We start from the raw sequence: 22,925 nt of genomic DNA, 5'->3' as shown, positions 1-22,925 counted from the left end.
AGTGCAGACCTGCAAGAGCTTTCAGGGCTGGCAGCTTCCATTGTGGGAGAAGGAGAACGTAAGTTTGCCTTTTCAGAAAAAGTTTCTGCCGAGAACTAGCACCGTGACATGCTGACTCTCTGGGAAAGCAGAGATCCCCAGTGCTGTTGTGCCTGCGGATAGGCTGCAGGGGGGCGGTGAAGACCAGCAAGATTTTTCAGGGCTGGCACCTTCCTTGTGGGAGAAGGAGCCAGACTTTTGCCTTTCAAAAAAATGTTTCTGCCGAGAACGAGCACCGTGACATGCTGAGTCTCTGGGAAAGCAGAGATCCCCAGTGCTGTTGTGCCTGTGGATAGGCTGCAGGGGGGCGGTGAAGATCAGCAAGATCTTTCAGGGCTGGCAGCTTCCCTTTGGGAGAATGAGCCAGACGTTGGCCTTTTCAGAAAAAGTTTCTGCCGAGAACGAGCACCGTGACATGCTGAGTCTCTGGGAAAGCAGAGATCCCCAGTGCTGTTGTGCCTGTGGATAGGCTGCAGGGGGGCGGTGAAGACCAGCAAGAGTTTTCAGGGCTGGCACCTTCCTTGTGGGAGAAGGAGCCAGACTTTTGCCTTTCAAAAAAATGTTTCTGCCGAGAGCGAGCACCGTGACATGCTGAGTCTCTGGGAAAGCAGAGATCCCCAGTGCTGTTGCGGCTAAAGATAGGCTGCAGGGGGATAGTGCAAACCTGCTAGAGCTTTGAGGGCTGGCAGCTTCCTTGTGGGAGAAGGAGCCTTAAGTTTGCCTTTTCAGAAAAAGTTTCTGCCGAGAACGAGCACCGTGACATGCTGACTCTCTGGGAAAGCAGAGATCCCCAGTGCTGTTGTGCCTGCGGATAGGCTGCAGGGGGGCGGTGAAGACCAGCAAGATTTTTCAGGTCTGGCACCTTCCTTGTGGGAGAAGGATCCAGACTTTTGCCTTTCAAAAAAATGTTTCTGCCGAGAACGAGCACCGTGACATGCTGACTCTCTGGGAAAGCAGAGATCCCCAGTGCTGTTGTGCCTGCGGATAGGCTGCAGGGGGGCGGTGAAGACCAGCAAGATTTTTCAGGTCTGGCACCTTCCTTGTGGGAGAAGGAGCCAGACTTTTGCCTTTCAAAAAAATGTTTCTGCCGAGAACGAGCACCTTGACATGCTGAGTCTCTGGGAAAGCAGAGATCCCCAGTGCTGTTGTGCCTGTGGATAGGCTGCAGGGGGGCGGTGAAGACCAGCAATATTTTTCAGGGCTGGCACCTTCTTTGTGGGAGAAGGAGCCAGACTTTTGCCTTTCAAAAAAATGTTTCTGCCGATAACGAGCACCGTGACATGCTGACTCTCTGGGAAAGCAGAGATCCCCAGTGGTATTGTGCCTGCGGATAGGCTGCAGGGGAGCGGTGAAGACCAGCAAGATTTTTCAGGGCTGGCACCTTCCTTGTGGGAGAAGGAGCCGTAAGATTGCCTTTTCAAAAAAAGTTTCTCCCGAGAACGAGCACCGTGACATGCTGAGTCTCTGGGAAAGCAGAGATCCCCAGTGCTGTTTCGCCTGTGGATAGGCCTGAGGGGACTGTGAAGACCTGCAAGAGCTTTCAGGGCTGGCAGCTTCCTTGTGGAGAAGGAGCCAGACGTTTGCCTTTTCAGAAAAATTTTCTGCCGAGAACAAGCACCGTGACATGCTGAGTCTCTGGGAAAGCAGAGATCCCCAGTGCTGATGCGGCTAAAGATAGGCTGCAGGGGGACGGTGAAGACCAGCAAGATCTTTCAGGGCTGGCAGCTTCCCTGTGGGAGAATGAGCCAGACGTTGGCCTTTTCAGAAAAAGGCTCTGCCGAGAGTGAGCACCGTGACATGCTGACTCTCTGGGAAAGCAGAGATCCCCAGTGCTGTTGCGTATAATGATAGGCTGCAGAGGGATAGTGCAGACCTGCAAGAGCTTTCAGGGCTGGCAGCTTCCATTGTGGGAGAAGGAGAACGTAAGTTTGCCTTTTCAGAAAAAGTTTCTGCCGAGAACGAGCACCGTGACACGCTGACTCTCTGGGAATGCAGAGATCCCCAGTGCTGTTGTGCCTGCGGATAGGCTGCAGGGGGGCGGTGAAGACCAGCAAGATCTTTCAGGGCTGGCACCTTCCTTGTGGGAGAAGGAGCCGTAAGATTGCCTTTTCAAAAAAAGTTTCTGCCGAGAACGAGCACCGTGACATGCTGAGTCTCTGGGAAAGCAGAGATCCCCAGTGCTGTTGTGCCTGTGGATAGGCTGCAGGGGGGCGGTGAAGACCAGCAACATTTTTCAGGGCTGGCACCTTCCTTGTGGGAGAAGGAGCCAGACTTTTGCCTTTCAAAAAAATGTTTCTGCCGAGAATGAGCACCGTGACATGCTGAGTCTCTGGGAAAGCAGAGATCCCCAGTGCTGTTGTGCCTGTGGATAGGCTGCAGGGGGGTGGTGAAGACCAGCAAGATCTTTCAGGGCTGGCAGCTTCCCTTTGGGAGAATGAGCCAGACGTTTGCCTTTTCAGAAAAAGTTTCTGCCGAGAACGATCACCGTGACATGCTGAGTCTCTGGGAAAGCAGAGATCCCCAGTGCTGTTGTGCCTGTGGATAGGCTGCAGGGGGGCGGTGAAGACCAGCAAGATATTTCAGGGCTGGCACCTTCCTTGTGGGAGAAGGAGCCAGACTTTTGCCTTTCAAAAAAATGTTTCTGCCGAGAACGAGCACCGTGACATGCTGAGTCTCTGGGAAAGCAGAGATCCCCAGTGCTGTTGCGGCTAAAGATAGGCTGCAGGGGGATAGTGCAAACCTGCTAGAGCTTTGAGGGCTGGCAGCTTCCTTGTGGGAGAAGGAGCCTTAAGTTTGCCTTTTCAGAAAAAGTTTCTGCCGAGAACCAGCACCGTGACATGCTGACTCTCTGGAAAAGCCGAGATCCCCAGTGCTGTTGTGCCTGCGGATAGGCTGCAGGGGGGCGGTGAAGACCAGCAAGATTTTTCAGGGCTGGCACCTTCCTTGTGGGAGAAGGATCCAGACTTTTGCCTTTCAAAAAAATGTTTCTGCCGAGAACGATCACCGTGACATGCTGAGTCTCTGGGAAAGCAGAGATCCCCAGTGCTGTTTCGCCTGTGGATAGGCCTGAGGGGACTGTGAAGACCAGCAAGATCTTTCAGGGCTGGCATATTCCTTGTGGGAGAAGGAGCCAGACGTATGCCTTTTCAGAAAAAGTTTCTGCCGAGAGCGAGCACCGTGACATGCTGAGTCTCTGGGAAAGCAGACATCCCAAGTGCTGTTGTGGCTAAAGATAGGCTGCAGGGGATAGTGCAGACCTGCAAGAGCTTTCAGGGCTGGCAGCTTCCTTGTGGAGAAGGAGCCAGACGTTTGCCTTTTCAGAAAAATTTTCTGCCGAGAACAAGCACCGTGACATGCTGAGTCTCTGGGAAAGCAGAGATCCCCAGTGCTGATGCGGCTAAAGATAGGCTGCAGGGGGACGGTGAAGACCAGCAAGATCTTTCAGGGCTGGCAGCTTCCCTTTGGGAGAATGAGCCAGACGTTTGCCTTTTCAGAAAAAGTTTCTGCCGAGAACGAGCACCGTGACATGCTGAGTCTCTGGGAAAGCAGAGATCCCCAGTGCTGTTGTGCCCGTGCATAGGCTGGAGGGGGGCGGTGAAGACAAGCAAGATCTTTCAGGGCTGGCAGCTTCCCTGTGGGAGAATGAGCCAGACGTTGGCCTTTTCAGAAAAAGGCTCTGCCGAGAACGAGCACCGTGACATGCTGAGTCTCTGGGAAAGCAGACATCCCCAGTGCTGTTGTGCCTGTGGATAGGCTGCAGGGCGGCGGCGAAGACCAGCAAGATCTTTCAGGGCTGGCACCTTCCTTGTGGGAGAAGGAGCCAGACTTTTGACTTTCAAAAAAATGTTTCTGCCGAGAACGAGCACCGTGACATGCTGAGTCCCTGGGAAAGCAGAGATCCCCAGTGCTGTTGCGGCTAAATTCAGGCTGCAGGGGGATAGTGCAGACCTGCAAGAGCTTTCAGGGCTGGCAGCTTCCTTGTGGGAGAAGGAGCCTTAAGTTTGCCTTTTCAGAAAAAGTTTCTGCCGAGAACCAGCACCGTGACATGCTGAGTCTCTGGGAAAGCAGAGATCCCCAGTGCTGTTGTGCCTGTGGATAGGCTGCAGGGGGGCGGTGAAGACCAGCAACATTTTTCAGGGCTGGCACCTTCCTTGTGGGAGAAGGAGCCAGACTTTTGCCTTTCAAAAAAATGTTTCTGCCGAGAATGAGCACCGTGACATGCTGAGTCTCTGGGAAAGCAGAGATCCCCAGTGCTGTTGTGCCTGTGGATAGGCTGCAGGGGGGCGGTGAAGACCAGCAAGATTTTTCAGGGCTGGCACCTTCCTTGTGGGAGAAGGAGCCGTAAGATTGCCTTTTCAAAAAAAGTTTCTGCCGAGAACGAGCACCGTGACATGCTGAGTCTCTGGGAAAGCAGGGATCCCCAGTGCTGTTGTGCCTGTGGATAGGCTGCAGGGGGGCGGTGAAGACCAGCAACATTTTTCAGGGCTGGCACCTTCCTTGTGGGAGAAGGAGCCAGACTTTTGCCTTTCAAAAAAATGTTTCTGCCGAGAATGAGCACCGTGACATGCTGAGTCTGTGGGAAAGCAGAGATCCCCAGTGCTGTTGTGCCTGTGGATAGGCTGCAGGGGGGCGTTGAAGACCAGCAAGATCTTTCAGGCCTGGCAGCTTCCCTTTGGGAGAATGAGCCAGACGTTTGCCTTTTCAGAAAAAGTTTCTGCCGAGAACGAGCACCGTGACATGCTGAGTCTCTGGGAAAGCAGAGATCCCCAGTGCTGTTGTGCCTGTGGATAGGCTGCAGGGGGGGCGGTGAAGACCAGCAAGAGTTTTCAGGGCTGGCACCTTCCTTGTGGGAGAAGGAGCCAGACTTTTGCCTTTCAAAAAAATGTTTCTGCCGAGAACGAGCACCGTGACATGCTGAGTCTCTGGGAAAGCAGAGATCCCCAGTGCTGTTTCGGCTAAAGATAGGCTGCAGGGGGATAGTGCAAACCTGCTAGAGCTTTGAGGGCTGGCAGCTTCCTTGTGGGAGAAGGAGCCTTAAGTTTGCCTTTTCAGAAAAAGTTTCTGCCGAGAACCAGCACCGTGACATGCTGACTCTCTGGGAAAGCAGAGATCCCCAGTGCTGTTGTGCCTGCGGATAGGCTGCAGGGGGGCGGTGAAGACCAGCAAGTTTTTTCAGGGCTGGCACCTTCCTTGTGGGAGAAGGATCCAGACTTTTGCCTTTCAAAAAAATGTTTCTGCCGAGAACGATCACCGTGACATGCTGACTCTCTGGGAAAGCAGAGATCCCCAGTGCTGTTGTGCCTGCAGATAGGCTGCAGGGGGGCGGTGAAGACCAGCAAGATTTTTCAGGGCTGGCACCTTCCTTGTGGGAGAAGGAGCCAGACTTTTGCCTTTCAAAAAAATGTTTCTGCCGAGAACGAGCACCGTGACATGCTGAGTCTCTGGGAAAGCAGAGATCCGCAGTGCTGTTGTGCTTGTGGATAGGCTGCAGGGGGGCGGTGAAGACCAGCAAGATCTTTCAGGGCTGGCAGCTTCCCTGTGGGAGAATGAGCCAGACGTTGGCCTTTTCAGAAAAAGTTTCTGCCGAGAACGAGCACCGTGACATGCTGAGTCTCTGGGAAAGCAGAGATCCCCAGTGCTGTTGTGCCTGTGGATAGGCTGCAGGGCGGCGGCGAAGACCAGCAAGATCTTTCAGGGCTGGCACCTTCCTTGTGGGAGAAGGAGCCAGACTTTTGACTTTCAAAAAAATGTTTCTGCCGAGAACGAGCACCGTGACATGCTGAGTCCCTGGGAAAGCAGAGATCCCCAGTGCTGTTGCGGCTAAATTCAGGCTGCAGGGGGATAGTGCAGACCTGCAAGAGCTTTGAGGGCTGGCAGCTTCCTTGTGGGAGAAGGAGCCTTAAGTTTGCCTTTTCAGAAAAAGTTTCTGCCGAGAACCAGCACCGTGACATGCTGACTCTCTGGGAAAGCAGAGATCCCCAGTGCTGTTGTGCCTGCGGATAGGCTGCAGGGGGGCGGTGAGACCAGCAAGATTTTTCAGGGCTGGCACCTTCCTTGTGGGAGAAGGATCCAGACTTTTGCCTTTCAAAAAAATGTTTCTGCCGAGAACGAGCACCATGACATGCTGAGTCTCTGGGAAAGCAGAGATCCCCAGTGCTGTTGTGCCTGTGGATAGGCCTGAGGGGACTGTGAAGACCTGCAAGAGCTTTCAGGGCTGGCAGCTTCCTTGTGGAGAAGGAGCCAGACGTTTGCCTTTTCAGAAAAATTTTCTGCCGAGAACAAGCACCGTGACATGCTGAGTCTCTGGGAAAGCAGAGATCCCCAGTGCTGATGCGGCTAAAGATAGGCTGCAGGGGGACGGTGAAGACCAGCAAGATCTTTCAGGGCTGGCAGCTTCCCTTTGGGAGAATGAGCCAGACGTTTGCCTTTTCAGAAAAAGTTTCTGCCGAGAACGAGCACCGTGACATGCTGAGTCTCTGGGAAAGCAGAGATCCCCAGTGCTGTTGTGCCCGTGCATAGGCTGGAGGGGGGCGGTGAAGACAAGCAAGATCTTTCAGGGCTGGCAGCTTCCCTGTGGGAGAATGAGCCAGACGTTGGCCTTTTCAGAAAAAGGCTCTGCCGAGAACGAGCACCGTGACATGCTGAGTCTCTGGGAAAGCAGACATCCCCAGTGCTGTTGTGCCTGTGGATAGGCTGCAGGGCGGCGGCGAAGACCAGCAAGATCTTTCAGGGCTGGCACCTTCCTTGTGGGAGAAGGAGCCAGACTTTTGACTTTCAAAAAAATGTTTCTGCCGAGAACGAGCACCGTGACATGCTGAGTCCCTGGGAAAGCAGAGATCCCCAGTGCTGTTGCGGCTAAATTCAGGCTGCAGGGGGATAGTGCAGACCTGCAAGAGCTTTCAGGGCTGGCAGCTTCCTTGTGGGAGAAGGAGCCTTAAGTTTGCCTTTTCAGAAAAAGTTTCTGCCGAGAACGAGCACCGTGACATGCTGAGTCTCTGGGAAAGCAGAGATCCCCAGTGCTGTTGTGCCTGTGGATAGGCTGCAGGGGGGCGGTGAAGACCAGCAACATTTTTCAGGGCTGGCACCTTCCTTGTGGGAGAAGGAGCCAGACTTTTGCCTTTCAAAAAAATGTTTCTGCCGAGAATGAGCACCGTGACATGCTGAGTCTCTGGGAAAGCAGAGATCCCCAGTGCTGTTGTGCCTGTGGATAGGCTGCAGGGGGGCGGTGAAGACCAGCAAGATTTTTCAGGGCTGGCACCTTCCTTGTGGGAGAAGGAGCCGTAAGATTGCCTTTTTAAAAAAAGTTTCTGCCGAGAACGAGCACCGTGACATGCTGAGTCTCTGGGAAAGCAGGGATCCCCAGTGCTGTTGTGCCTGTGGATAGGCTGCAGGGGGGCGGTGAAGACCAGCAACATTTTTCAGGGCTGGCACCTTCCTTGTGGGAGAAGGAGCCAGACTTTTGCCTTTCAAAAAAATGTTTCTGCCGAGAATGAGCACCGTGACATGCTGAGTCTGTGGGAAAGCAGAGATCCCCAGTGCTGTTGTGCCTGTGGATAGGCTGCAGGGGGGCGTTGAAGACCAGCAAGATCTTTCAGGCCTGGCAGCTTCCCTTTGGGAGAATGAGCCAGACGTTTGCCTTTTCAGAAAAAGTTTCTGCCGAGAACGAGCACCGTGACATGCTGAGTCTCTGGGAAAGCAGAGATCCCCAGTGCTGTTGTGCCTGTGGATAGGCTGCAGGGGGGGCGGTGAAGACCAGCAAGATTTTTCAGGGCTGGCACCTTCCTTGTGGGAGAAGGAGCCAGACTTTTGCCTTTCAAATAAATGTTTCTGCCGAGAACGAGCACCGTGACATGCTGAGTCTCTGGGAAAGCAGAGATCCCCAGTGCTGTTGCGGCTAAAGATAGGCTGCAGGGGGATAGTGCAAACCTGCTAGAGCTTTGAGGGCTGGCAGCTTCCTTGTGGGAGAAGGAGCCTTAAGTTTACCTTTTCAGAAAAAGTTTCTGCCGAGAACCAGCACCGTGACATGCTGACTCTCTGGGAAAGCAGAGATCCCCAGTGCTGTTGTGCCTGCGGATAGGCTGCAGGGGGGCGGTGAAGACCAGCAAGTTTTTTCAGGGCTGGCACCATCCTTGTGGGAGAAGGATCCAGACTTTTGCCTTTCAAAAAAATGTTTCTGCCGAGAACGATCACCGTGACATGCTGACTCTCTGGGAAAGCAGAGATCCCCAGTGCTGTTGTGCCTGCAGATAGGCTGCAGGGGGGCAGTGAAGACCAGCAAGATTTTTCAGGGCTGGCACCTTCCTTGTGGGAGAAGGAGCCAGACTTTTGCCTTTCAAAAAAATGTTTCTGCCGAGAACGAGCACCGTGACATGCTGAGTCTCTGGGAAAGCAGAGATCCGCAGTGCTGTTGTGCCTGTGGATAGGCTGCAGGGGGGCGGTGAAGACCAGCAAGATCTTTCAGGGCTGGCAGCTTCCCTGTGGGAGAATGAGCCAGACGTTGGCCTTTTCAGAAAAAGTTTCTGCCGAGAACGAGCACCGTGACATGCTGAGTCTCTGGGAAAGCAGAGATCCCCAGTGCTGTTGTGCCTGTGGATAGGCTGCAGGGGGGCGGTGAAGACCAGCAATATTTTTCAGGGCTGGCACCTTCCTTGTGGGAGAAGGATCCAGACTTTTGCCTTTCAAAAAAATGTTTCTGCCGTGAATGAGCACCGTGACATGCTGACTCTCTGGGAAAGCAGAGATCCCCAGTGCTGTTTTGCCTGCGGATAGGCTGCAGGGGGGCGGTGAAGACCAGCAAGATTTTTCAGGGCTGGCACATTCCTTGTGGGAGAAGGAGCCGTAAGATTGCCTTTTCAAAAAAAGTTTCTCCCGAGAACGAGCACCGTGACATGCTGAGTCTCTGGGAAAGCAGAGATCCCCAGTGCTGTTTCGCCTGTGGATAGGCCTGAGGGGACTGTGAAGACCAGCAAGATCTTTCAGGGCTGGCAGCTTCCCTTTGGGAGACTGAGCCAGACGTTTGCCTTTTCAGAAAAAGTTTCTGCCGAGAACGAGCACCGTGACATAGTGAGTCTCTAGGAAAGCAGAGATCCCCAGTGCTGTTGCGGCTAAAGATAGGCTGCAGGGGGATAGTGCAAACCTGCTAGAGCTTTGCGGGCTGGCAGCTTCCTTGAGGGAAAAGGAGCCTTAAGTTTGCCTTTTCAGAAAATGTTTTTCCGAGAACCAGCACCGTGACATGCTGACTCTCTGGGAAAGCAGAGATCCCCAGTGCTGTTGTGCCTGCGGATAGGCTGCAGGGGGGCGGTGAAGACCAGCAAGATTTTTCAGGGCTGGCACCTTCCTTGTGGGAGAAGGAGCCAGACTATTGCCTTTCAAAAAAATGTTTCTGCCAAGAACGAGCACCGTGACATGCTGAGTCTCTGGGAAAGCAGAGATCCCCAGTGCTGTTGTGCCTGCGGATAAGCTGCAGGGGGGCGGTGAAGACCAGCAAGATTTTTCAGGGCTGGCACCTTCCTTGTGGGAGAAGGAGCCGTAAGATTGCCTTTTCAAAAAAAGTTTCTGCCGAGAACGAGCACCGTGACATGCTGAGTCTCTGGGAAAGCAGAGATCCCCAGTGCTGTTGTGCCTTTGGATAGGCTGCAGGGGGGCGGTGAAGACCAGCAACATTTTTCAGGGCTGGCACCTTCCTTGTGGGAGAAGGAGCCAGACTTTTGCCTTTCAAAAAAATGTTTCTGCCGAGAATGAGCACCGTGACATGCTGAGTCCCTGGGAAAGCAGAGATCCCCAGTGCTGTTGCGGCTAAATTCAGGCTGCAGAGGGATAGTGCAGACCTGCAAGAGCTTTCAGGGCTGGCAGCTTCCTTCTGGGAGAAGGAGCCAGACGTTTGCCTTTTCAGAAAAAGTTTCTGCCGAGAGCGAGCACCGTGACATGCTGAGTCTCTGGGAAAGCAGAGATCCCCAGTGCTGTTTTGCCTGTGGATAGGCTGCAGGGCGGCGGCGAAGACCAGCAAGATCTTTCAGGGCTGGCACCTTCCTTGTGGGAGAAGGAGCCAGACATTTGCCTTTCAAAAAAATGTTTCTGCCGAGAACGAGCACCGTGACATGCTGAGTCTCTGGGAAAGCAGAGATCCCCAGTGCTCTTGCGGCTAAAGATAGGCTGCAGGGGGATAGTGCAGACCTGCTAGAGCTTTGAAGGATGGCATCTTCCCTGTGGGAGAATGAGCCAGACGTTGGCCTTTTCAGAAAAAGGCTCTGCCGAGAGCGAGCACCGTGACATGCTGACTCTCTGGGAAAGCAGAGATCCCCAGTGCTGTTGTGCCTGCGGATAGGCTGCAGAGGGATAGTGCAGACCTGCAAGAGCTTTCAGGGCTGGCAGCTTCCATTGTGGGAGAAGGAGCCGTAAGATTGCCTTTTCAAAAAAAGTTTCTGCCGAGAACGAGCACCGTGACATGCTGACTCTCTGGGAAAGCAGAGATCCCCAGTGCTGTTGTGCCTGTGGATAGGCTGCAGGGGGGCGGTGAAGACCAGCAAGATTTTTCAGGGCTGGCACCTTCCTTGTGGGAGAAGGAGCCAGACTTTTGCCTTTCAAAAAAATGTTTCTGCCGAGAACGAGCACCGTGACATAGTGAGTCTCTAGGAAAGCAGAGATCCCCAGTGCTGTTTCGCCTGTGGATAGGCCTGAGGGGACTGTGAAGACCAGCAAGATCTTTCAGGGCTGGCAGCTTCCCTTTGGGAGACTGAGCCAGACGTTTGCCTTTTCAGAAAAAGTTTCTGCCGAGAACGAGCACCGTGACATAGTGAGTCTCTAGGAAAGCAGAGATCCCCAGTGCTGTTGCGGCTAAAGATAGGCTGCAGGGGGATAGTGCAAACCTGCTAGAGCTTTGCGGGCTGGCAGCTTCCTTGAGGGAAAAGGAGCCTTAAGTTTGCCTTTTCAGAAAATGTTTTTCCGAGAACCAGCACCGTGACATGCTGAGTCTCTGGGAAAGCAGAGATCCCCAGTGCTGTTGTGCCTGCGGATAGGCTGCAGGGGGGCGGTGAAGACCAGCAAGATTTTTCAGGGCTGGCACCTTCCTTGTGGGAGAAGGAGCCAGACTTTTGCCTTTCAAAAATTGTTTCTGCCGAGAACGAGCACCGTGACATTCTGAGTCTCTGGGAAAGCAGAGATCCCCAGTGCTGTTGTGCCTGTGGATAGGCTGCAGGGGGGCGGTGAAGACCAGCAAGATTTTTCAGGGCTGGCACCTTCCTTGTGGGAGAAGGAGCCGTAAGATTGCCTTTTCAAAAAAAGTTTCTACCGAGAACGAGCACCGTGACATGCTGAGTCTCTGGGAAAGCAGAGATCCCCAGTGCTGTTTCGCCTGTGGATAGGCCTGAGGGGACTGTGAAGACCAGCAAGATCTTTCAGGGCTGGCACATTCCTTGTGGGAGAAGGAGCCAGACTTTTGCATTTCAAAAAAATGTTTCTGCCGAGAACGAGCACCGTGACATGCTGAGTCTCTGGGAAAGCAGACATCCCAAGTGCTGTTGTGGCTAAAGATAGGCTGCAGGGGATATTGCAGACCTGCAAGAGCTTTCAGGGCTGGCAGCTTCCTTGTGGAGAAGGAGCCAGACATTTGCCTTTTCAGAAAAAGTTTCTGCCGAGAACAAGCACCGTGACATGCTGAGTCTCTGCGAAAGCAGAGATCCCCAGTGCTGATGCGGCTAAAGATAGGCTGCAGGGGGACGGTGAAGACCAGCAAGATCTTTCAGGGCTGGCAGCTTCCCTTTGGGAGAATGAGCCAGATGTTTGCCTTTTCAGAAAATGTTTCTGCCGAGAACGAGCACCGTGACATGCTGAGTCTGTGGGAAAGCAGAGATCCCCAGTGCTGTTGTGCCTGTGGATAGGCTGCAGGGGGGCGGTGAAGACCAGCAAGATCGTTCAGGGCTGGTAGCTTCCTTGTGGGAGAAGGTGCCAGACGTTTGCCTTTTCTGAAAAAGGTCTGCCGAGAACGAGCACCGTGACATGCTGAGTCTCTGGGAAAGCAGAGATCCCCAGTGCTGTTGTGCCTGTGGATAGGCTGCAGGGGGGCGGTGAAGACCAGCAAGATCTTTCAGGGCTGGCAGCTTCCCTGTGGGAGAAGGAGCCAGACGTTGGCCTTTTCAGAAAAAGGCTCTGCCGAGAACGAGCACCGTGACATGCTGAGTCTCTGGGAAAGCAGAGATCGCCAGTGCTGTTGTGCCTGTGGATAGGCTGCAGGGCGGCGGTGAAGACCAGCGAGATCTTTCAGGGCTGGCACCTTCCTTGTGGGAGAAGGAGCCAGACTTTTGCCTTTCAAAAAAATGTTTCTGCCGAGAACGAGCACCGTGACACGCTGAGTCTCTGTGAAAGCAGATATCCCAAGTGCTGTTGCGGCTAAAGATAGTCTACAGGGGATAGTGCAGACCTGCAAGAGCTTTCAGGGCTGGCACCTTCCTTGTGGGAGAAGGAGCCAGACGTTTGCCTTTTCAGAAAAAGTTTCTGCCGAGAAGAAGCACCGTGACATGCTGAGTCTCTGGGAAAGCAGAGATCCCCAGTGCTGTTGCGTCTAATGATAGGCTGCAGGGGGATTGTGCAGACCTGCAAGAGCTTTCAGGGCTGGCAGCTTCCATTGTGGGAGAAGGAACCAGACATTTGCCTTTTCAGAAAAAGTTTCTGCCGAGAACGAGCACCGTGACATGCTGAATCTCTGGGAAAGCAGAGTTCCCCAGTGCTATTGTGCCTGTGGATAGGCTGCAGGGGGGCGGTGAAGACCAGCAAGATTTTTCAGGGCTGGCACCTTCTTGTAGGAGAAGGATCCGTAAGATTGCCTTTTCAAAAAAATGTTTCTGCCGAGAACGAGCACCGTGACATGCTGAGTCTCTGGGAAAGCAGAGATCCCCAGTGCTGTTGCGGTTAAAGATAGGCTGCAGGGGGACGGTGAAGACCAGCAAGATTGTTCAGGGCTGGCAGCTTCCCTGTGGGAGAATGAGCCAGACGTTGGCCTTTTCAGAAAAAATTTCTGTCGAGAACGAGCACCGTGACATGCTGAGTCTCTGGGAAAGCAGAGATCCCCAGTGCTCTTGCGGCTAAAGATAGGCTGCAGGGGGATATTGCAGACCTGCTAGAGCTTTGAGGGCTGGCAGCTTCCTTGTGGGAGAAGGAGCCAGACGTTTGCCTTTTCAGAAAAAGGCTCTGCCGAGAGCGAGCACCGTGACATGCTGACTCTCTGGGAAAGCAGAGATCCCCAGTGCTTCTGTTCCTGTGGATACGCTGCAGGGGGGCGGTGAAGACCAGCAAGATTTTTCAGGGCTGGCACCTTCCTTGTAGGAGAAGGAGCCGTAAGATTGCCTTTTCAAAAAAAGTTTCTGCCGAGAACGAGCACCGTGACATGCTGACTCTCTGGGAAAGCAGAGATCCCCAGTGCTGTTGTGCCTGCGGATAGGCTGCAGGGGGGCGGTGAAGACCAGCAAGATTTTTCAGGGCTGGCACCTTCCTTGTGGGAGAAGGAGCCGTACGATTGCCTTTTCAAAAAAAGTTTCTGCCGAGAACAAGCACCGTGACATGCTGAGTCTCTGGGAAAGCAGAGATCCCCAGTGCTGTTTTGCCTGTGGATAGGCTGCAGGGGGGCGGTGAAGACCAGCAAGATTTTTCAGGGCTGGCACCTTCCTTGTGGGAGAAGGAGCCAGACGTTTGCCTTTTCAGAAAATGTTTCTGCCGAGAAGAAGCACCGTGACATGCTGAGTCTCTGGGAAAGCAGAGATCCCCAGTGCTGTTGCGTCTAATGATAGGCTGCAGGGGGATAGTGCAGACCTGCAAGAGCTTTCAGGGCTGGCAGCTACCTTGTGATAAAAGGAGCCAGACGTTTGCCTTTTCAGAAAAAGTTTCTGCCGAGAACGAGCACCGTGACATGCTGAGTCTCTGGAAAAGCAGAGATCCCCAGTGCTGTTGTGCCTGTGGATAGGCTGCAGGGGGACGGTGAAGACCAGCAAGATCTTTCAGGGCTGGCAGCTTCCATTCTAGGACAAGGAGCCATAAGTTTGCCTTCTCAGAAAATGCACTGCCGAGAGCGAGCACCTTGACATGCTGAGTATCTGGGAAAGCAGAGTTCCCCAGTGCTATTGTGCCTGTGGATAGGCTGGACGGGGACGGTGAAGACCAGAAGAGTTTTCAGGGCTGGCACCTTCCTTGTGGGAGAAGGAGCCAGACTTTTGCCTTTCAAAAAAATGTTTCTGCCGAGAACGAGCACCGTGACATGCTGAGTCTCTGGGAAAGCAGACATCCCCAGTGCTGTTGCGGCTAAAGATAGGCTGCAGGGGGATAGTGCAAACCTGCTAGAGCTTTGAGGGCTGGCAGCTTCCTTGTGGGAGAAGGAGCCTTAAGTTTGCCTTTTCAGAAAAAGTTTCTGCCGAGAACCAGCACCGTGACATGCTGACTCTCTGGGAAAGCAGAGATCCCCAGTGCTGTTGTGCCTGCGGATAGGCTGCAGGGGGGCGGTGAGACCAGCAAGATTTTTCAGGGCTGGCACCTTCCTTGTGGGAGAAGGAGCCAGACTTTTGCCTTTCAAAAAAATGTTTCTGCCCAGAACGAGCACCGTGACATGCTGACTCTCTGGGAAAGCAGAGATCCCCAGTGCTGTTGTGCCTGCGGATAGGCTGCAGGGGGGCGGTGAAGACCAGCAAGATTTTTCAGGGCTGGCATCTTCCTTGTGGGAGAAGGAGGCGTAAGATTGCCTTTTCAAAAAATGTTTCTGCCGAGAACGAGCACCGTGACATGCTGAGTCTCAGGGAAAGCAGAGATCCGCAGTGCTGTTGCGGCTAAAGATAGGCTGCAGGGGGGCGGTGAAGACGAGCAAGAGTTTTCAGGGCTGGCACCTTCCTTGTGGGAGAAGGAGCCAGACATTTGCCTTTCAAAAAAATGTTTCTGCCGAGAACGAGCACCGTGACATGCTGAGTCTCTGGGAAAGCAGAGATCCCCAGTGCTGTTGCGGCTAAAGATAGGCTGCAGGGGGATAGTGCAAACCTGCTAGAGCTTTGAGGGCTGGCAGCTTCCTTGTGGGAGAAGGAGCCTTAAGTTTGCCTTTTCAGAAAAAGTTTCTGCCGAGAACGAGCACCGTGACATGCTGAGTCTCTGGGAAAGCAGAGATCCCCAGTGCTGTTGTGCCTGTGGATAGGCTGCAGGGGGGCGGTGAAGACCAGCAACATTTTTCAGGGCTGGCACCTTCCTTGTGGGAGAAGGAGCCAGACTTTTGCCTTTCAAAAAAATGTTTCTGCCGAGAATGAGCACCGTGACATGCTGAGTCTCTGGGAAAGCAGAGATCCCCAGTGCTGTTGTGCCTGTGGATAGGCTGCAGGGGGGCGGTGAAGACCAGCAAGATTTTTCAGGGCTGGCACCTTCCTTGTGGGAGAAGGAGCCGTAAGATTGCCTTTTCAAAAAAAGTTTCTGCCGAGAACGAGCACCGTGACATGCTGAATCTCTGGGAAAGCAGAGATCCCCAGTGCTGTTGTGCCTGTGGATAGGCTGCAGGGGGGCGGTGAAGACCAGCAAGATTTTTCAGGGCTGGCACCTTCCTTGTGGGAGAAGGAGCCGTACGATTGCCTTTTCAAAAAAAGTTTCTGCCGAGAACAAGCACCGTGACATGCTGAGTCTCTGGGAAAGCAGAGATCCCCAGTGCTGTTTTGCCTGTGGATAGGCTGCAGGGGGGCGGTGAAGACCAGCAAGATTTTTCAGGGCTGGCACCTTCCTTGTGGGAGAAGGAGCCAGACGTTTGCCTTTTCAGAAAATGTTTCTGCCGAGAAGAAGCACCGTGACATGCTGAGTCTCTGGGAAAGCAGAGATCCCCAGTGCTGTTGCGTCTAATGATAGGCTGCAGGGGGATAGTGCAGACCTGCAAGAGCTTTCAGGGCTGGCAGCTACCTTGTGATAAAAGGAGCCAGACGTTTGCCTTTTCAGAAAAAGTTTCTGCCGAGAACGAGCACCGTGACATGCTGAGTCTCTGGAAAAGCAGAGATCCCCAGTGCTGTTGTGCCTGTGGATAGGCTGCAGGGGGACGGTGAAGACCAGCAAGATCTTTCAGGGCTGGCAGCTTCCATTCTAGGACAAGGAGCCATAAGTTTGCCTTCTCAGAAAATGCACTGCCGAGAGCGAGCACCTTGACATGCTGAGTATCTGGGAAAGCAGAGTTCCCCAGTGCTATTGTGCCTGTGGATAGGCTGGACGGGGACGGTGAAGACCAGAAGAGTTTTCAGGGCTGGCACCTTCCTTGTGGGAGAAGGAGCCAGACTTTTGCCTTTCAAAAAAATGTTTCTGCCGAGAACGAGCACCGTGACATGCTGAGTCTCTGGGAAAGCAGACATCCCCAGTGCTGTTGCGGCTAAAGATAGGCTGCAGGGGGATAGTGCAAACCTGCTAGAGCTTTGAGGGCTGGCAGCTTCCTTGTGGGAGAAGGAGCCTTAAGTTTGCCTTTTCAGAAAAAGTTTCTGCCGAGAACCAGCACCGTGACATGCTGACTCTCTGGGAAAGCAGAGATCCCCAGTGCTGTTGTGCCTGCGGATAGGCTGCAGGGGGGCGGTGAGACCAGCAAGATTTTTCAGGGCTGGCACCTTCCTTGTGGGAGAAGGAGCCAGACTTTTGCCTTTCAAAAAAATGTTTCTGCCCAGAACGAGCACCGTGACATGCTGACTCTCTGGGAAAGCAGAGATCCCCAGTGCTGTTGTGCCTGCGGATAGGCTGCAGGGGGGCGGTGAAGACCAGCAAGATTTTTCAGGGCTGGCATCTTCCTTGTGGGAGAAGGAGGCGTAAGATTGCCTTTTCAAAAAATGTTTCTGCCGAGAACGAGCACCGTGACATGCTGAGTCTCAGGGAAAGCAGAGATCCGCAGTGCTGTTGCGGCTAAAGATAGGCTGCAGGGGGGCGGTGAAGACGAGCAAGAGTTTTCAGGGCTGGCACCTTCCTTGTGGGAGAAGGAGCCAGACATTTGCCTTTCAAAAAAATGTTTCTGCCGAGAACGAGCACCGTGACATGCTGAGTCTCTGGGAAAGCAGAGATCCCCAGTGCTGTTGCGGCTAAAGATAGGCTGCAGGGGGATAGTGCAAACCTGCTAGAGCTTTGAGGGCTGGCAGCTTCCTTGTGGGAGAAGGAGCCTTAAGTTTGCCTTTTCAGAAAAAGTTTCTGCCGAGAACGAGCACCGTGACATGCTGAGTCTCTGGGAAAGCAGAGATCCCCAGTGCTGTTGTGCCTGTGGATAGGCTGCAGGGGGGCGGTGAAGACCAGCAACATTTTTCAGGGCTGGCACCTTCCTTGTGGGAGAAGGAGCCAGACTTTTGCCTTTCAAAAAAATGTTTCTGCCGAGAATGAGCACCGTGACATGCTGAGTCTCTGGGAAAGCAGAGATCCCCAGTGCTGTTGTGCCTGTGGATAGGCTGCAGGGGGGCGGTGAAGACCAGCAAGATTTTTCAGGGCTGGCACCTTCCTTGTGGGAGAAGGAGCCGTAAGATTGCCTTTTCAAAAAAAGTTTCTGCCGAGAACGAGCACCGTGACATGCTGAATCTCTGGGAAAGCAGAGATCCCCAGTGCTGTTTCGCCTGTGGATAGGCCTGAGGGGACTGTGAAGACCAGCAAGATCTTTCAGGGCTGGCACATTCCTTGTGGGAGAAGGAGCCAGACTTTTGCATTTCAAAAAAATGTTTCTGCCGAGAAGGAGCACCGTGACATGCTGAGTCTCTGGGAAAGCAGACATCCCAAGTGCTGTTGTGGCTAAAGATAGGCTGCAGGGGATAGTGCAGACCTGCAAGAGCTTTCATGGCTGGCAGCTTCCTTGTGGAGAAGGAGCCAGACATTTGCCTTTTCAGAAAAAGTTTCTGCCGAGAACAAGCACCGTGACATGCTGAGTCTCTGGGAAAGCAGAGATCCCCAGTGCTGATGCGGCTAAAGATAGGCTGCAGGGGGGCGGTGAAGACCAGCAAGATCTTTCAGGGCTGGCAGCTTCCCTTTGGGAGAATGAGCCAGATGTTTGCCTTTTCAGAAAAAGTTTCTGCCGAGAACGAGCACCGTGACATGCTGAGTCTCTGGGAAAGCAGAGATCCCCAGTGCTGTTGTGCCTGCGGATAGGCTGCAGGGGGGCGGTGAAGACCAGCAAGATTTTTCAGGGCTGGCACCTTCCTTGTGGGAGAAGGAGCCGTAAGATTGCCTTTTCAAAAAAAGTTTCTGCCGAGAACGAGCACCGTGACATGCTGAGTCTCTGGGAAAGCAGAGATCCCCAGTGCTGTTGTGCCTGTAGATAGGCTGCAGGGGGACGGTGAAGACCAGCAAGATTTTTCAGGGCTGGCACCTTCCTTGTGGGAGAAGGAGCCGTAAGATTGCCTTTTCAAAAAAAGTTTCTGCCGAGAACGAGCACCGTGACATGCTGAGTCTCTGGGAAAGCAGAGATCCCCAGTGCTGTTTCGCCTGTGGATAGGCCTGAGGGGACTGTGAAGACCAGCAAGATTTTTCAGGGCTGGCACCTTCCTTGTGGGAGAAGGAGCCAGACTTTTGCCTTTTCAGAAAAAGTTTCTGCCGAGAACGAGCACCGTGACATGCTGAGTCTCTGGGAAAGCAGAGATCCCCAGTGCTGTTGTGGCTAAAGAAAGGCTGCCGGGGTTAGTGCAGACCTACTAGAGCTTTCAGGGCTGGCAGCTTCCCTTTGAGAGAAGGAGCCGTAAGTTTGCCTTTTCAGAAAAAGTTTCTGCCGAGAACGAGCACCGTGACATGCTGAATCTCTGGGAAAGCAGAGATCCCCAGTGCTCTTGCGGCTAAAGATAGGCTGCAGGGGGATATTGCAGACCTGCTAGAGCTTTGAGGGCTGGCAGCTTCCTTGTTGGAGAAGGGTCCAGACGTTTGCCTTTTCAGAAAAAGGCTCTGCCGAGAGCGAGCACTGTGACATGCTGAGTCTCTGGGAAAGCAGAGTTCCCCAGTGCTGTTGTGCCTGTGGATAGGCTGCAGGGGGGCGGTGAAGACCAGCAAGATTTTTCAGGGCTGGCACCTTCCTTGTGGGAGAAGGAGCCAGACTTTTGCCTTTCAAAAAAATGTTTCTGCCGAGAACGAGCACCGTGACATGCTGACTCTCTGGGAAAGCAGAGATCCCCAGTGCTGTTGCGGCTAAAGATAGGCTGCAGGGGAATAGTGCAAACCTGCTAGAGCTTTCAGGGCTGGCAGCTTCCTTGTGGGAGAAGGAGCCTTAAGTTTGCCTTTTCAGAAAAAGTTTCTGCCGAGAACTAGCACCGTGACATGCTGACTCTCTGGGAAAGCAGAGATCCCCAGTGCTGTTGTGCCTGCGGATAGGCTGCAGGGGGGCGGTGAAGACCAGCAAGATTTTTCAGGGCTGGCACCTTCCTTGTGGGAGAAGGAGCCGTAAGATTGCCTTTTCAAAAAAAGTTTCTGCCGAGAACGAGCACCGTGACATGCTGAGTCTCTGGGAAAGCAGAGTTCCCCAGTGCTGTTGTGCCTGTGGATAGGCTGCAGGGGGGCGGTGAAGACCAGCAAGATTTTTCAGGGCTGGCACATTCCTTGTGGGAGAAGGAGCCAGACTTTTGCCTTTCAAAAAAATGTTTCTGCCGAGAACGAGCACCGTGACATGCTGAGTCTCTGGGAAAGCAGACATCCCCAGTGCTGTTGCGGCTAAAGATAGGCTGCAGGGGGATAGTGCAAACCTGCTAGAGCTTTGAGGGCTGGCAGCTTCCTTGTGGGAGAAGGAGCCTTAAGTTTGCCTTTTCAGAAAAAGTTTCTGCCGAGAACCAGCACCGTGACATGCTGACTCTCTGGGAAAGCAGAGATCCCCAGTGCTGTTGTGCCTGCGGATAGGCTGCAGGGGGGCGGTGAGACCAGCAAGATTTTTCAGGGCTGGCACCTTCCTTGTGGGAGAAGGATCCAGACTTTTGCCGTTCAAAAAAATGTTTCTGCCGAGAACGAGCACCGTGACATGCTGACTCTCTGGGAAAGCAGAGATCCCCAGTGCTGTTGTGCCTGCGGATAGGCTGCAGGGGGGCGGTGAAGACCAGCAAGATTTTTCAGGGCTGGCACCTTCCTTGTGGGAGAAGGAGCCAGACTTTTGCCTTTCAAAAAAATGTTTCTGCCCAGAACGAGCACCGTGACATGCTGACTCTCTGGGAAAGCAGAGATCCCCAGTGCTGTTGTGCCTGCGGATAGGCTGCAGGGGGGCGGTGAAGACCAGCAAGATTTTTCAGGGCTGGCATCTTCCTTGTGGGAGAAGGAGGCGTAAGATTGCCTTTTCAAAAAATGTTTCTGCCGAGAACGAGCACCGTGACATGCTGAGTCTCAGGGAAAGCAGAGATCCGCAGTGCTGTTGCGGCTAAAGATAGGCTGCAGGGGGGCGGTGAAGACGAGCAAGAGTTTTCAGGGCTGGCACCTTCCTTGTGGGAGAAGGAGCCAGACATTTGCCTTTCAAAAAAATGTTTCTGCCGAGAACGAGCACCGTGACATGCTGAGTCTCTGGGAAAGCAGAGATCCCCAGTGCTGTTGCGGCTAAAGATAGGCTGCAGGGGGATAGTGCAAACCTGCTAGAGCTTTGAGGGCTGGCAGCTTCCTTGTGGGAGAAGGAGCCTTAAGTTTGCCTTTTCAGAAAAAGTTTCTGCCGAGAACGAGCACCGTGACATGCTGAATCTCTGGGAAAGCAGAGATCCCCAGTGCTGTTGTGCCTGTGGATAGGCTGCAGGGGGGCGGTGAAGACCAGCAACATTTTTCAGGGCTGGCACCTTCCTTGTGGGAGAAGGAGCCAGACTTTTGCCTTTCAAAAAAATGTTTCTGCCGAGAATGAGCACCGTGACATGCTGAGTCTCTGGGAAAGCAGAGATCCCCAGTGCTGTTGTGCCTGTGGATAGGCTGCAGGGGGGCGGTGAAGACCAGCAAGATTTTTCAGGGCTGGCACCTTCCTTGTGGGAGAAGGAGCCGTAAGATTGCCTTTTCAAAAAAAGTTTCTGCCGAGAACGAGCACCGTGACATGCTGAATCTCTGGGAAAGCAGAGATCCCCAGTGCTGTTTCGCCTGTGGATAGGCCTGAGGGGACTGTGAAGACCAGCAAGATCTTTCAGGGCTGGCACATTCCTTGTGGGAGAAGGAGCCAGACTTTTGCATTTCAAAAAAATGTTTCTGCCGAGAAGGAGCACCGTGACATGCTGAGTCTCTGGGAAAGCAGACATCCCAAGTGCTGTTGTGGCTAAAGATAGGCTGCAGGGGATAGTGCAGACCTGCAAGAGCTTTCATGGCTGGCAGCTTCCTTGTGGAGAAGGAGCCAGACATTTGCCTTTTCAGAAAAAGTTTCTGCCGAGAACAAGCACCGTGACATGCTGAGTCTCTGGGAAAGCAGAGATCCCCAGTGCTGATGCGGCTAAAGATAGGCTGCAGGGGGGCGGTGAAGACCAGCAAGATCTTTCAGGGCTGGCAGCTTCCCTTTGGGAGAATGAGCCAGATGTTTGCCTTGTCAGAAAAAGTTTCTGCCGAGAACGAGCACCGTGACATGCTGAGTCTCTGGGAAAGCAGAGATCCCCAGTGCTGTTGTGCCTGCGGATAGGCTGCAGGGGGGCGGTGAAGACCAGCAAGATTTTTCAGGGCTGGCACCTTCCTTGTGGGAGAAGGAGCCGTAAGATTGCCTTTTCAAAAAAAGTTTCTGCCTAGAACGAGCACCGTGACATGCTGAGTCTCTGGGAAAGCAGAGATCCCCAGTGCTGTTGTGCCTGTAGATAGGCTGCAGGGGGACGGTGAAGACCAGCAAGATTTTTCAGGGCTGGCACCTTCCTTGTGGGAGAAGGAGCCGTAAGATTGCCTTTTCAAAAAAAGTTTCTGCCGAGAACGAGCACCGTGACATGCTGAGTCTCTGGGAAAGCAGAGATCCCCAGTGCTGTTTCGCCTGTGGATAGGCCTGAGGGGACTGTGAAGACCAGCAAGATTTTTCAGGGCTGGCACCTTCCTTGTGGGAGAAGGAGCCAGACTTTTGCCTTTTCAGAAAAAGTTTCTGCCGAGAACGAGCACCGTGACATGCTGAGTCTCTGGGAAAGCAGAGATCCCCAGTGCTGTTGTGGCTAAAGAAAGGCTGCAGGGGTTAGTGCAGACCTACTAGAGCTTTCAGGGCTGGCAGCTTCCCTTTGAGAGAAGGAGCCGTAAGTTTGCCTTTTCAGAAAAAGTTTCTGCCGAGAACGAGCACCGTGACATGCTGAATCTCTGGGAAAGCAGAGATCCCCAGTGCTCTTGCGGCTAAAGATAGGCTGCAGGGGGATATTGCAGACCTGCTAGAGCTTTGAGGGCTGGCAGCTTCCTTGTTGGAGAAGGGTCCAGACGTTTGCCTTTTCAGAAAAAGTTTCTGCCGAGAACAAGCACCGTGACATGCTGACTCTCTGGGAAAGCAGAGATCCCCAGTGCTTTTGTGCCCGTGCATAGGCTGGAGGGGGGCGGTGAAGACCAGCAAGATCTTTCAGGGCTGGCAGCTTCCCTGTGGGAGAATGAGCCAGACGTTGGCCTCTTCATAAAAAGGCTCTGCCAAGAACGAACACCGTGACATGCTGAGTGTCTGTGAAAGCAGACATCCCCAGTGCTGTTGCGGCTAAATTTAGGCTGCAGAGGGACAGTGCAGACCTGCAAGAGCTTTCAGTGCTGGCAGCTTCCTTCTGGGAGAAGGAGCCAGACGTTTGCCTTTTCAGAAAAAGTTTCTGCCGAGAGCGATTACCGTGTCATGCTTAGTCTCTGGGAAAGCAGAGATCCCCAGTGCTGTTTTGCCTGCGGATAGGCTGCAGGGCGGCGGAGAAGACCAGCAAGATCTTTCAGGGCTGGCACCTTCCTTGTGGGAGAAGGAGCCAGACATTTGCCTTTCAAAAAAATGTTTCTGCCGAGAACGAGCACCGTGACATGCTGAG

The sequence above is a fragment of the Accipiter gentilis genome, chromosome W, assembly GCF_929443795.1.
Source record: "Accipiter gentilis chromosome W, bAccGen1.1, whole genome shotgun sequence".
NCBI lineage: Eukaryota > Metazoa > Chordata > Aves > Accipitriformes > Accipitridae > Astur > Astur gentilis.
This window is presented reverse-complemented; position numbering follows the sequence as displayed.